Below are 13,754 nucleotides of genomic sequence, written 5' to 3' on the forward strand. Positions count from 1 at the left end.
TATACATTAGAATTTTCATATGTCAGTGATTAGTTCATAGCTTCCATCGATATTTCTCTCATTTGTCGCCCCGTGCAGGTCCGGGTGTTAAAAGAATAGGCCTGCGGCAGCGCTAAGCTTGTCGTAAAAGGCGACTAAATAGTGCTCAGAAATCTAGCCGGGCGCTAGGCGCTCTGCCCACAGAGCAACTGGGATATGTGCCCCAGGTGGTGGAATGGGGTACCCCTGGCGTGTTACATGCTGGGGTTGTCAGGCTATAATACGGAAAACCTGACCGCAAACCATAGTGGTGCGCCATGTTGGGAAAGATGCCACGTTCCTCACTCGTTAAAGAACCCTGCTGTGGTATTCGATAGGAGTAGGAACCTTTGCGCTCCGCCACATGAGGCTAAATTGCCCGACCTTACCCATCCCCCTTTTTCCAGTGGCAATCAAAATTTGTCGACCCTATTATCCTTGTGACCCATCCTTTTTTTTCATTTCATGTTCATTTTATCATTCATTTCATGTTCATTGTCTGAATATAGCTGAAATATTGCTGCTCAGACGTTAAACCCCAACAAACAAACTCTCATTTGTCTGTTGTGTAACTTGTGCTTTAAACAACTATATAAGGGGTCATTACGGAATTCTATTTAAACTATGATGAGTATTGACGATTTTCCATGATAAGCATTAATTGGAAAGTATTATTACTCAGTGAAAATCAAAATTTGTCGACCCTATTATCCTTGTGTCCCATCTTTTTTTTTTTCGGGGCGTGAAACTGATGATGGTTGATTCATTGATTGTTGGGGTTTAACGTCCGAGCAGCAATATTTTAGCTATATTCAGACGATGAACATGAAATGGATGATAAAATGAACATGAAAGAAAAAATGAGATGGGACACAAGGATGATAGGGTCGACAATGTTTGATTGGATGGGTAGGGGTTGGGCAATTTAGCCTCCTGTGGCGGAGCGCAAAGGTTCCTACTCCTATTGAATACCACAGCGGGGTTTTTTAACGTGCGAGGAATGTGGCAACTTTTTCCTAATACGGTTTGCGGGCAGGTTTTCCGTATTATAGCCTGACACATCCCAGCATATAACACGCCAAGGGTACCCCATTCCACCACCTGGGGCACACATCCCAGTTGCTCTGTGGGCAGAACGGCTAGCCGCCGACTTGGTTTCTCAGCACTATTTAGTCGCCTTATCGCTGCTGTAGGCCTATTCTTTTGACACCCGGACCTGCACGGATGGAGAAGTCACTGACAATGGCGACCGTGTAAGCCTGTCAGTTGGCCCCACTGAGACACTAGAAGCCACCAGTATGGTAGTATCACCAGCACCACGCTCCTTTTTTTCTGTTTGTTTGTTGGGGTTTAACGCCCGAGCAGCAATATTTCAGCTATATTCAGACGATGAACATGAAATTGATGATAAAATGAACATGAAATGATGAAATGAAAAAGGGATGGGACACAAGGACAATGGGGCGGTCACCAAATTTTGATTGCCACTGGAAATAGGGAGAGTTGGGTAGGGTCGGGCAATTTAGCCTCCTGTGGCGGAGCCCTATGGTTCCTACTCCGGGAGAATACCACAGTAGGGTTCTTTAACGTGCAAGGAACGTGGCATCTTTCCCAACACGGTGCGCCACTATGGTTTGCGGTCAGGTTTTCCGTATTTTAGCCTGACAACCCCAGCATGTAACACGCCAGGGGTACCCCATTCAACCACCTAGGGCACACATCTCAGTTGCTCTGTGGGCAGAGCGCCCTAGCCCCCCGCTAGGGTTCTGAGCACTATTTAGTGCTGAGCGCTGCTGCAGGCCCATTCTTTTAACACCCGGACCTGCACCGGGCTTCCAAAACATGAGTCTTATTGAAAAGTCATAAACGTATGCTTTGCATATGTATTTCATTTTGCACCTAAACACGTGAGAAATATTTGTTGAAGTTTTCCATGTGTACGACAGGCAACAGAATTACATCAGTCATGAGAAACAAATTTTCAAGACACAATTTCTTGGTTTTGTGCATAATATCATGTCTTAATAATCAGTTTCTAATAATTTCAAGCTGTTTAAGATATAATACAACCACTATGTATAGTATAAAGGATATAAGAAGACAGCATACGAAAGATCCATTTCTGTATTGCATTAAAACGTGCTCTTCGTCAAAATACTTTGGCTTACAGGTATATTAAAAAATAAATAAATAAATACTACAGGTGTAATTCTAGGTTTCTCCACCAATATTAAGTATGCTAGATACAAGGTTATAACTGTCAGTCTCTCTGTAGCAATGATAAAGAAATATTTTGCATTATCCTGGCCAAGTTTCTAGTGATGTCATTTCCATTCATATTGAAAACAAACTCTCTACTGCATTTCGAGTACACATTTATAATGCTAATTGTATAATTTATTTCTATCTTTCTGTAATGACGGTCATGATCATCACAATGACATGGTTAATCATCGGGATATAAACGGAATTTGATTGAACAGTGCGATTCTATAGTTGCTAAAACCTTCTGTCAACATGTGTCGTTCTTTTTGTCAGAAGACAAACTTATATTTATATATATTTGTCAAATAAAGATCCAACACAACCAGGAGTTCCATATTTATAATTCACTAATACTTTCACGTCTTCATAGACGATCGTCAGGTGAAAAACTACAATAGTATCTAAGTAACGTTTCAGTGACGTTACAGATATAGAACGACTTAGTAACGTTATAAATAGATTCAACGTTATAAATAGAGTTAAAACGAAACTGAAAGTGTGAGCTAATACATATAATAAAAATTGAAATTGAATTTAACGTCCGTTTAAGATAGGTTTAAAATTTTCAATAAACTTTCGTTCTTTCAAGTCTCTTAAAGTGTCTCTCGGATATTTCATTTTATAAAATGGACAAATAAAAAAAATTCTACCGCCACAAGTTTCAATGTGTGCACTCGGCGGTATTTGTCTATATGCGGAATCTCTGACTTGTTGACGGTGTACCCTCATTCGTTCCGATAATGCATTTCCGGTCTGGCCGATATATATCTCTTCGCAGTCCGGGCATTTAATAAAATATATTAAATTGGCACTTTTGCAGTTCATGTTTGCATTCGTAGACCGGAATATATGTGTTTGCAGGTGCCGCAACGTTTGTCTTCGCATGATGACACTACGGGATATTCATCTCCTTGTGGATCAAACCTTGCTTTTTTGATAAACGTTTTAAATTCGGTGGCAGTCGCTTATTTTGGATAAGGGTATTAGGAGTGATTAAATCCTTCAATTTTTCACCTTGTGTAAAAATTGGTAGGTTAAGTTTCGCTACATTGAAAATATTCGGATTTGCAGGGTTGTGCGTTACGACAAAAGGGATTATTTCATCGTTATTTCCAGAAGTTGGTGTCCTGTTGTTTGTAGTCTGTAAAGAATCTATTGGTATTTGTTTCTCACGTTCGATTCCATTTTGTATAATATTTTGTGGATATTTCTGTTTTAGAAGAAATTGTGATAATTCTTCAAGTCTTTGATCTCTGATGTTTGGATCTTCAATTACAGTGCATATTTTTCGTGCCAGACAGTACGGGATATTCCGTTTCGTGTGAGATGGGTGGCATTTAAAATTTAGATATTTATAGGTGTCTGTATTTTTATAGTAAATATCTGTGGTTAGTTTGCCATCCTTAAGTAGCAATGAGATATCCAAAAATGGTAATTTTGTATTACTGACTTCTTGAGTAAATTTAATATATGGATGTAGGTTGTTAAGCATTTCCGTTAATTCGGTTAGTTTGGATTGCCATGGGTCCAGATTATTAAAACAATCGCCAAGAAATCTTTTCCATGTTTTTTTCAAAATCTCTTGTGAATTCTAGTCCATATTTTTGTTCAATGTTGCGATACAATTTTTGTTCTAAATAACCCATGACTAACGTGGCGTAAGTGGGAGCAAACTTAGTACCCATCGCTGTTCCTTTTATTTGTATATAATTTTTACCACCAAAGAAGAACGAATTGTTTTCTAAGAGAAGTCTGACTGATTCTAAAATAAAGTCATTATCGAATCTATCTGGAATAGCTCCTCTGTGTTTTTCAATCCAAAATTTTACGGCTTCTATTCCGAGATCATGCGTAATGTTGGTATAAAGACTTATAACGTCGTAACTAACCAAGAATGAATTTGGATCTGTTCTATCGGGTATATGCGATAAAAAGTCAATATCATCCCGAATGAAGCTCGGAACATATGTACACAGTGGTTTAAGTACAATATCGATCATGTTGCTAAGACGATGTGTAGAACATATTGGACCGGCTATAATTGGCCGAAGTTTTAAATCAGTGGGTGGGGTTACTTTAATATATTCTGTATTTTGTAAATTCACTGCGTTTTGAATTTCAGCGGATTTGTGAATTTTGGGTAGACCGTAGAAATTGCTGGTCTGATGCGAAAAATTTATTAATGCATCAGCTTCCTTTTCTATTAATGAGTCTTCATGGCGTGACACAAGATTTTTAAGTTTCCTCATTATGCGGGTATCTATGTTTTCCGGAATTTCGGAATAAAACGAAATAGTAGTAATCCGAGTCCATAACGACAATCCGCCATACAGCCTTTATCCGCCTGTTTTATAATAATAGATTTATCGTTTTGTAATCGTTTCAGGGCTAATTTTTCCGGTTTCGATATGTTTTGCCGAACGTTTTGACTCGGAATGAGTGGAAATTTTGCAATGCTATCAATGTATTGTTCTAAACAATTATTCCGATTTCTTTTAAGAGTGAAGTTAGACTTATTCCTTATAAGAGAATAATCATTTTAGCTCTCCTTGTCTGCAAAAAAATCCACTAACCATTTGACAAATATATGAACTGTATACAATATTTAATTTCAATTTCAAATTAATTAATTTCAAAAAACTAATTTCAGGAAACAAAATGCATCTGTTTGGACACCAAGAACAGGTCTAATATTTTAAGTGTGTGTCGCCCCATTCCATGTCCGAATGATCACAATTATTTGTGTGGTAACCCCCCTGAAAACAACTTTGCAATATATGAAATAAGTAAGTTTTCGACAATCATTTATAAAACCAAATACAGCGTAAATATTAAGGAACAGATTAACCTTTTTCGAGCTTTTAATCTTTTTGTAACTTCTTTATTTTGGCAATCTTAGAAATGATAGATAGATACAAGTTTTGTGTTTACATTTTATATATATCGGAAAAGACATGATGAGTTAATGGAAATAAACTAAATTAGAAAGTTGATATCACTTTATATACCAATGGAGTCAACATAATATTATTTGAATTATTGCATATTAAAAGTAGTACTTTGCAGTGAACTTAGCAAAGCCAAGAGAAGGGGATTTAAAGTGCTTATCAGTCAAAGTAAGTAACGTAAAGTAATTATTTAAGATTTTAAATTTAATTATTTAAATTTTTCATACCTTGTGAAGAACGATTATAAATCATCTTCCAAATAAACTGAAGAAAGTTTTTTTTTCCAAAATTCCGTAGTTTTTGATCAACAACAGTGTTGTGGACGCGTTATTCAACAAACGGTTGGCTCAAGTTGATTTCAGTTTCCTGTATAAAGATGACGTATTATCGTTAAAAATCCAAGTTTTGGGGATTTTATACATCGCACTTACCCTAAGGAACATGAGATAAAGGATACTGCAGACACTGTGAAGTCAGCCTCATATGTCAACCTTCACTTAAAGATCGATGGTAAAGGAAAACTATTGACCAAAATATTTGACAAACGCGATGACTTTATTTAGTATTGTCAATTTTCCTTTCATCTGTGGCAACATCACTTCAGCACCTGCGTATGGAGTTTCATATAACAAGTCATACGCTATGCCAAAGCTTACCGTAACTTCGCAAACTTTTTCTATCGCGCTAAAATTCTTACAATTAGGCTCCCCGAGCAGGGTCATGTTGCTACATGGTCTTCACTACAGAAGATTTATGGTCGTCATTATGAACTCGTGGAACTTCACTGTGTATCCATCTGCACCATGAGAACCGATTTGTCTACCGTGCCATACTTTTGCTTTCCTTTTTCGTCTATCCTTGACTTGACTTTTTGCGAGCAGCTTGGCAGTTGTTTCTAGAAAAGCAGAGGACGCTTATCCTACCGGTGCGCGTGGTCCATGCTCCCAGTTTTTAGTGGAGTCCGAGATGCTCATTTACTTTTGTTACTTTGTATAATATTTTGGTTATTTTATGTACATTGTTGTGCATGTCTGTTTCCCATGCCTGGTCTTTGTCCCTTGATTACATTCTTTTGATGTTCGCTAGAATCTTGGTTTCCTTGATTACCTTTTCATTTCAGTCAAAAGTCCAGAATACTGTGTAGCTGCAAAGGTAAACAGGCATGGATGTGTAATCAAACAAACAAAAAAGTGTTTCGAATCTACCTGTCCTCTGTAAGGCAAATGAGAACATGGAATCACCACTTCACATTGATGATGTTGATACCAGAGACCAGTCATCTAGTTCGTCAGATGTGACAAAAGAAGATTGCGCAAATGAAACACATCTTAGTATGATGTAAAATTGCTAATAGCTTTCGGTTCCATGAATTGCATTTGTATATTTATACATAAATTGTTCCACAGTTTAAGGAGACATTACACAAAAAATTACCTTTTGCTAATAATTATATTTATAAAATCAGTCCTTGTATGTTTATGAGACAAACGATTTCTCATCAGGATAACACTAATTTAGGGTTGTTTTCTAAACAATTAAGTGCCAGTCCATATAAAGTTCTGACACTGCCTAATGTAGTGGTTATTCATGGCGTAGAAAAAACCCAACGAACAAATGATGCTATTTTGGTCTACATATACTGTACTTCTGAGTAACAATAGTTCTTCTTATAATCATATCTACCTTTTTAGAAAACCGTGCATTGGTCTTCAAATGTTACTGAGTGTAAAATGAAAGTGAATATAATAGGTTTTTGGCATGCATAAATCATCTCCTGTCATTGTCTGATTTTTATAAAGACCGTTGCTTGAGAGATTGAGATACAAGTGAATACGACCTTTTTATTCGAGACTTAGTCTATCTTCTGACAAAGTGTGATACTTTATTATTTATATGAGCCGAGGTTTCATGGTCAACTGTAGATATTCAAATAAATAGTTCAACATGAACTGGTCGGAATTGGATGATCTTCCAAATTGTCACTAACTTTCACAGAAGTTGATAATATTTAGAAGATCATATCATTGATGGATTCAAAATGTTTTATAGTCTGAATTTCCTCTGACCCTGCAACCCTCTTCTTTTTTTTTGGATATTGATATGTCGGGTTGGGGTCAGAACGATGTGCCATACAAAAAGTTGGAGATTCAGCGGTATCGCGGAGTATCGCCTTTCACGCACTTCTTACGACTTTCATGTTAAAATCGTGTAGGTGATGCATACCTAGTTCGATTCGCAAGCGAGCAAGCGAGATTTGGTCGTATGCAAATGAGATTCCGTCATGCACAGATGGTCACGTGAGATCAACGCCTTCTTTGTGTGTCTAAACAAGCGTGTGTACTGGAACAACATATGAAAACACGTGGTTGGATCCAATTTACAATTTGCTGCAATCATATACATTTTCTACTGGATTTTAAATTGCTTCATATTTTTAAATAGTTTATAAATATGTTTTGCACTTATTTGTAATCAATTGCTTAGATTCTTAATACATTGAAGTTTAACATAATGTTATTTCAATGTGAGATTTTAACTGGCAGTGTAACTTGTGATGAACTGGATGTCTGTATACCTGTTTCTTGTTTTTTTTGGTTTTTTTTTTAGATTCTATGGGGAAGAGAGGGCTTAGGAAACCCAATTATATTAAGCTTGTGAAATATTTTTTCTTTCACTACCAAACATCTCTGCATGGATTTATATATAGCCGATTTAAGCTTTTTTGTTTCATTATGTTCATGTCTGACTTTCTACACAAAAATGTAGGATTTGCAACTACCTAAAGACAATTCAGATTTCCTCTGATCCTGCAACTCTCCTCTTTTTAATTAGTTATGAATATGTTGAGTTGGGATATCCAAATAAAAAGAGGGTCTCAGTTTCAGAGGAAATTCTATCTAAGTTAAAGAGTAATATTATTTTCAGAAAAAAAACCAGCCATATCTCCTTGCATTTTATAAAAAAAAACTATCAGTAATACATATATGTACTACCTCATATCAATGTATGGTTGATTCTTACAACTGAATACCAGTGTGGTTCTGTTCACTACATGCAAGTCCAAATAAGTTAGCATAGATGAGGACATAAATTCCAAATTATATTCTTTGTCACAATAAAAGATATCTACATGATTCACAGGTCTGAGTCCAAGTTATCTCAAATATTTATACAACCCCAACAATTGTTCACTCGTATATTGGTTTGGATTTGTTGTGGTCATCTGGAGACACTTTAAAACAAGGTTGCAAACTACAACAGGAAGGTTGGTATAGATTTTGGGGGTTAGAATTAGGAGCATATATGAGTCCTAAAACAAGAAATTCATTGAATTAACAATACAACTCTAATAAAAGTATAGCAATGCCTATGATATTGTTTCACAATATTCTATTCCACAATAAACAGACTTGGATTGATCGTTTGGGTTGTGACTTAAGCCAAGCAAGAATAAGGGGCCCTAAAGAAATATTTTTCCTCTAGATTCAAGAAATAAAGGGGAAAATATTTGTTTATTTCTGGTTTGGTTTGAAAAAAATTTTGTACATGTCACATCAAAATCCTTGCCTGCGTTTTTCAATAAGATTTCAAATATCTTTTACAGTTTTCAAATTATAAAGGAAGCCACGCCCTAACAAATCATATTTTTTGAGATAATGAAGTAAAAAGTGATCCATGAATGCACTCTAAAGCAGACCTTTATACTTGTATTGAATTTCAAAATGTGCAATATTGTATCCAAATGCTTTGTGTCCATAATGAACTGTAAGACTCTATGTTAAGTGCGTCAATAACTAATATTGTGTCCACACTTGCAGTGTTTAATTGTCTGTGGTTGTATCATGCTGCATTTGACATAGCTTTTTATTTTAAGGTGGACACATTCTTGTATTGTAGGGTTTTGCATTTGCTTTCAATTTGTTTAATTGCTGAGGAGTTTTCGTCACCTATGTATGCTATGGTGAAAGTTATAACATTCACATTAGTTAATTAAAAGTTTATTTGGAATTTACTTGAGTACCTACATGTTTAAAGAAAATGTTGCACTTGTCTCTATTACTATGTGCATACATCATAAATAAACCGATGTCAGATAAGAAATTTATGTTGCACAAGCACAAATATTTAGTTTTAATTCAGAAGCAACTGAAATCAATATTTCAAAATTTTGAAAAATAAATGCCTTGTTTAGTACTTGGGGAAACATATAATCATTATTATTCTACTTTTCAATGGAGGAATAAAATATTCGTTGCAGGACTTTGGAACATTTTTAAAAGATCACTCTCCCATTGTTAATAAAATGGTCGATCTTCAGAGATTGAAGAAAGACAGAATAATAAAACATAAGACATGGTCCATTTTAGAAATCAGTTTTATGCATCAGTGCCAAAAACATCATTCTGTACAAAAAACATTGTGATTTTAGGATTTGAGAGCCAACACAAATACTAGTTGTTTCAATTTGCAGATATACAAATGTACATGTACATGTATATATAACTTTTAATTGTTCGATAAAACTGACACACCATATGCCTCACATTGCTCCAATACAACAGATATGTCCTAATGTCTTTGGTTTAAGTTGCAGTTAGATTGAGGTATGTGGAATCTATTATACTTTGAACAATTCAAACTTTTCTATGGTCCTCTCTAAAATCTAATCACCTGTAAAATTAAATATGGTTTTTATTGTGTAATATAAAAAAATATAAATATATAATGTGTGCCAACTCAAACAGTAAACCTTTAAAACAAATGCCTTTTTTTCATGTAAAACATAAGTTATTACACATGGGAGGCAGCTACCAGTACACTGTGGGTTTGCTTTTATTAAAATATATACTAATTTGCTAGTAATGTTACATGTTGTAATTGTCATTTTATGTATATCTACAAGACATTAATGTAGATTTCTAACTGTAGTGCATACATTTTTTTTGTCACTATATACAACATACCATTCTGATATGAGGTATGCCTCATCTTATGCAACTAAACATATTTTTTTTTTCAGAATATGTTTCTAACAGGATGTCTCTCTAATGTTTTTAATTACATATTCTGGTGATGCCAGGAGAATGGTAGCACAAGCTTCTTTGATACCTGAAGCAAAAATCAGTTAATTGAAAAGTTGTCATTTCTAGTGATCATGTTAAATGTACGCAATTAAAAACAACTGTTTATGGACTTGAATCATTCATTGATTTCACATAACATTTCCAATACATGGATATATTGCATTTTTGACAAGACACCTCGTCACTTTTTTCCAATTCCTAATTCATTAGTTCATAGTTACAATGAAAAAAAAAATCAAGATTATTTTTAACTCAATGACAAATACATACACCATCCATTTTGTGTTATGCCTTCATAAATTTCATATGAAGAAATCTTATGGCTCTTAGTTTCTGCGCCTGTTCCTTGATAAGATATATATGTCCAGTGGTGTATAAATAGGCGGGTGTGGTGCGCTAATGGAATGAAAAATATAAAGACATCACCCACCATTTTGATGGAGTTGCTTTTTCGAAAAAAAAATGCATGTGGCATAATTTGGTACAATTTTTGGGAATAAAATTGCGAGAACTGAATTACAAGAGCAGAGGTCAAAGGATAAAATTAATGAAAAATTAAGTGAAACTTACTAAAACTACTGTTAAAAGTCACATTGAAATTTCCGTCCATCAAATATATATCTCTTTCATTTACTACCTCGATTCAAAATCTACCATTGTCCCACTTCAGACTTATCGACTCCATGTTCTTCCAGCACAATCGCTTGTTTAGACACACAAAGAAGACGTTGTTTGTTGATCTCACGTGACCATCTGTGCATGACGGAATCTCATTTGCATACGACCAAACGCAAAGTTGGAAATCGAAGGTAAATGGCTGCTGACCATGAGTTAAGGCTTTCAAACTTCTTTTTACCGCGATTTGATGAAAAACAGCCGATAAAACTTACATCAGCATAAAGAAAAATGAATCCCAAATCGAACTAGGTATGCATCACCTACACGATTTTAACATGAAAGTCGTAAGAAGCGCGTGAAGGGCGATACTCCGCGGTACCGCTGAACTTTTTTTTTGGCACATCGTTCTGACCCCAACCCGACATATCAATATCCAAATTAAAAAAGAGGAGGGTTGCAGGGTCAGAGGAAATTCGGACTAAATGTTTTAGTGCATTAAATATACCAAAACGCATTAAAGAGAATGTGTTATTTTGAAGCTGATTAGTGAAAAAATATTCATAATTTATGTCCTGCCAAAAGTTTTATGCTGAAAAAGTGATTGACTATAAATATCGACAAAAAGAAATCTGGAAGCGTCAGCAGTGGGATGATTCAAATACGTCAAAATCCAAAAATATAGCCTGAAATTGAACACATGGAAAAGAGAAGATCTACATACAAACTGCAGCAAACCAAATAAAAAAAATTAAAATAAAAACTGAAGATAAAAGAAACAAGAAGTTGCACAAAAAACTAAAGCACAGCTAGCAATATGAACTCCGACAAAAAAACTAGGAGTGACATCCGTGCTCTGGAAATATAAGCATATACTGCTCCGCATGCGGTACCCGTCATATTGCTAGTGACTAAACTCCGATAATAATCTAGCAACAGGAATACCACTGTACGACACTTGTCAAACACCAGGGCGTATTTTGTTTATTTGTTCGTTGGGGTTTAACGTCCGAGCAGCGATATTTCAGCTATATTCAGACGTTGAACATGAAATGGATGATAAAATGATCATGAAATGATGATGAAATGAAAAAAAGGATAGGACACAAGGATAATAGGTTGTTTGTTTGTTTGTTTGTTGGGGTTTAACGTCCGAGCAGCAATATTTCAGCCATATTCAGACAATGAACATGAAATGAAAAAAGAAAGGATGGGTCACAAGGATAATAGGGTCGACAAATTTTGATTGCCACTGGAAAAAGAGGGGATGGGTAAGGTCGGGCAATTTAGCATCCTGTGGCGGAGCGCAAAGGTTCCTACTCCTATCGAATACCACAGCAGGGTTCTTTAACGTGCGAGGAACGTGACATCTTTCCCAACACGGTGCACCACTATGGTTTGCGGTAAGGTTTTCCGTATTATAGCCTGACAACCCCAGCATGTAACACGCCAGGGGTACCCCATTCAACCACCTAGGGCACACATCCCAGTTGCTCTGTGGGCAGAGCGCCTAGCCCCCGGCTAGGTTTCTGAGCACTATTTAGTCGCCTTATACGACAAGCTTAGCGCTGCTGCAGGCCTATTCTTTTAACACCCGGACCTGCACGGGGCACAAGGATAATAAGGTCGACAAATTTTGATTGCCACTAGAAAAAAGGGGGATGGGTAAGGTCGGACAATTTAACCTCCTGTGGCGGAGCGCAAAGGTTCCTACTTCTATCGAATACCACAGCAGGGTTCGTTAACGTGCGAGGAGTGTGACATCTTTCCCAACACGGTGCACCACTATGGTTTGCGGTCAGGTTTTCGGTATTATAGCCTGACAACCCCAGCATGTAACATGCCAGGGGTACCCCATTCCATCCCCTGGTGCACAGTTGCCCCCGGCTAGGTTTCTGAGCACTATTTAGTCGCTTTTTACGACAAGTTTAGCGCTGCTGCAGGCCTATTCATTTAACACCCGGACCTGCACGGGTCCACCAGGGCGTAATCATTCATATTTAGTTAAGTATCACATTGTGATTTGATCTTGAACTTGATTACACAAAGCAATTAATCATGCGATAAAAATCAATATATGGTCAAAATGTTACCTAAAAAATATGGCAAGCCGAAGTGGACAAAAATCAATATTTTGTAATATTAGAAAATGAATTTTTAATATTACAAAATCATTTTTTTATTATTACAAAATATTTTTTTTGATATTACAAAATATTTCTTTTAATATTACAAAATCATTTTTTTAATAAAAGAAAAGATTGTTTAATATAAGAACTTCATTTTGTAATATTAAAATTAAAATTCATTTCCGAATATTACAAAGTCCTGATTTAGTAATATCATAAAACATCACACATTTTTTAATATCACAAATTGAATTTGTAATATTTGAAAATGAATTTGTAATATTAGAAAATCACTTCGCAATATTGCAAAATCAGTCACATTTTTTAATATTACAAAATTATGTTCTAATATTAGAAAATCATTTTCTAATATTGAAAATTTGAATTTTAGTATTAGAAATTCAACCGATTTTTGAATATTAAAAAAAATGTTTTGTGATATTAGAAATCTAATTTGTAATATTGAAAAATCATTTTTTTTAATATTAAAAAACACTTATTTTTGTAATATTAAAAAACATACTTTTTAATATTACAAAATCATTTTTTTAATATCAGAAAATATTTTTTAATATTAGAAATTCATTTTGTAATATTAAAAAATCGTTTTCTAGTATTACAAATTCCTGATTCAGTAATATTACAAAACAGCACACATTTTGTAATACTACAAATTGAATTTTTAATATTAGAAA

General features: G+C 35.2%; 1 long non-coding RNA gene across 1 annotated transcript; it reads right to left on the reverse strand.

Moving 5' to 3' along the window:
* Positions 1-9,588: 9,588 nt before the first annotated feature.
* LOC148609243 (uncharacterized) lies at positions 9,589-11,044 on the reverse strand. The gene is made up of 3 exons (XR_015914520.1): positions 10,886-11,044; positions 10,196-10,340; positions 9,589-9,902 (listed from the first exon to the last, which is right to left on the reverse strand). It is a non-coding gene; the product is annotated as an uncharacterized LOC148609243 (long non-coding RNA).
* Between the last annotated feature and the right edge of the window lie 2,710 nt (positions 11,045-13,754).

The sequence above is a fragment of the Perna viridis genome, chromosome 8 (assembly GCF_037379345.1).
Source record: "Perna viridis isolate PV_CMFRI_1.1 ecotype Kerala chromosome 8, ASM3737934v1, whole genome shotgun sequence".
NCBI lineage: Eukaryota > Metazoa > Mollusca > Bivalvia > Mytilida > Mytilidae > Perna > Perna viridis.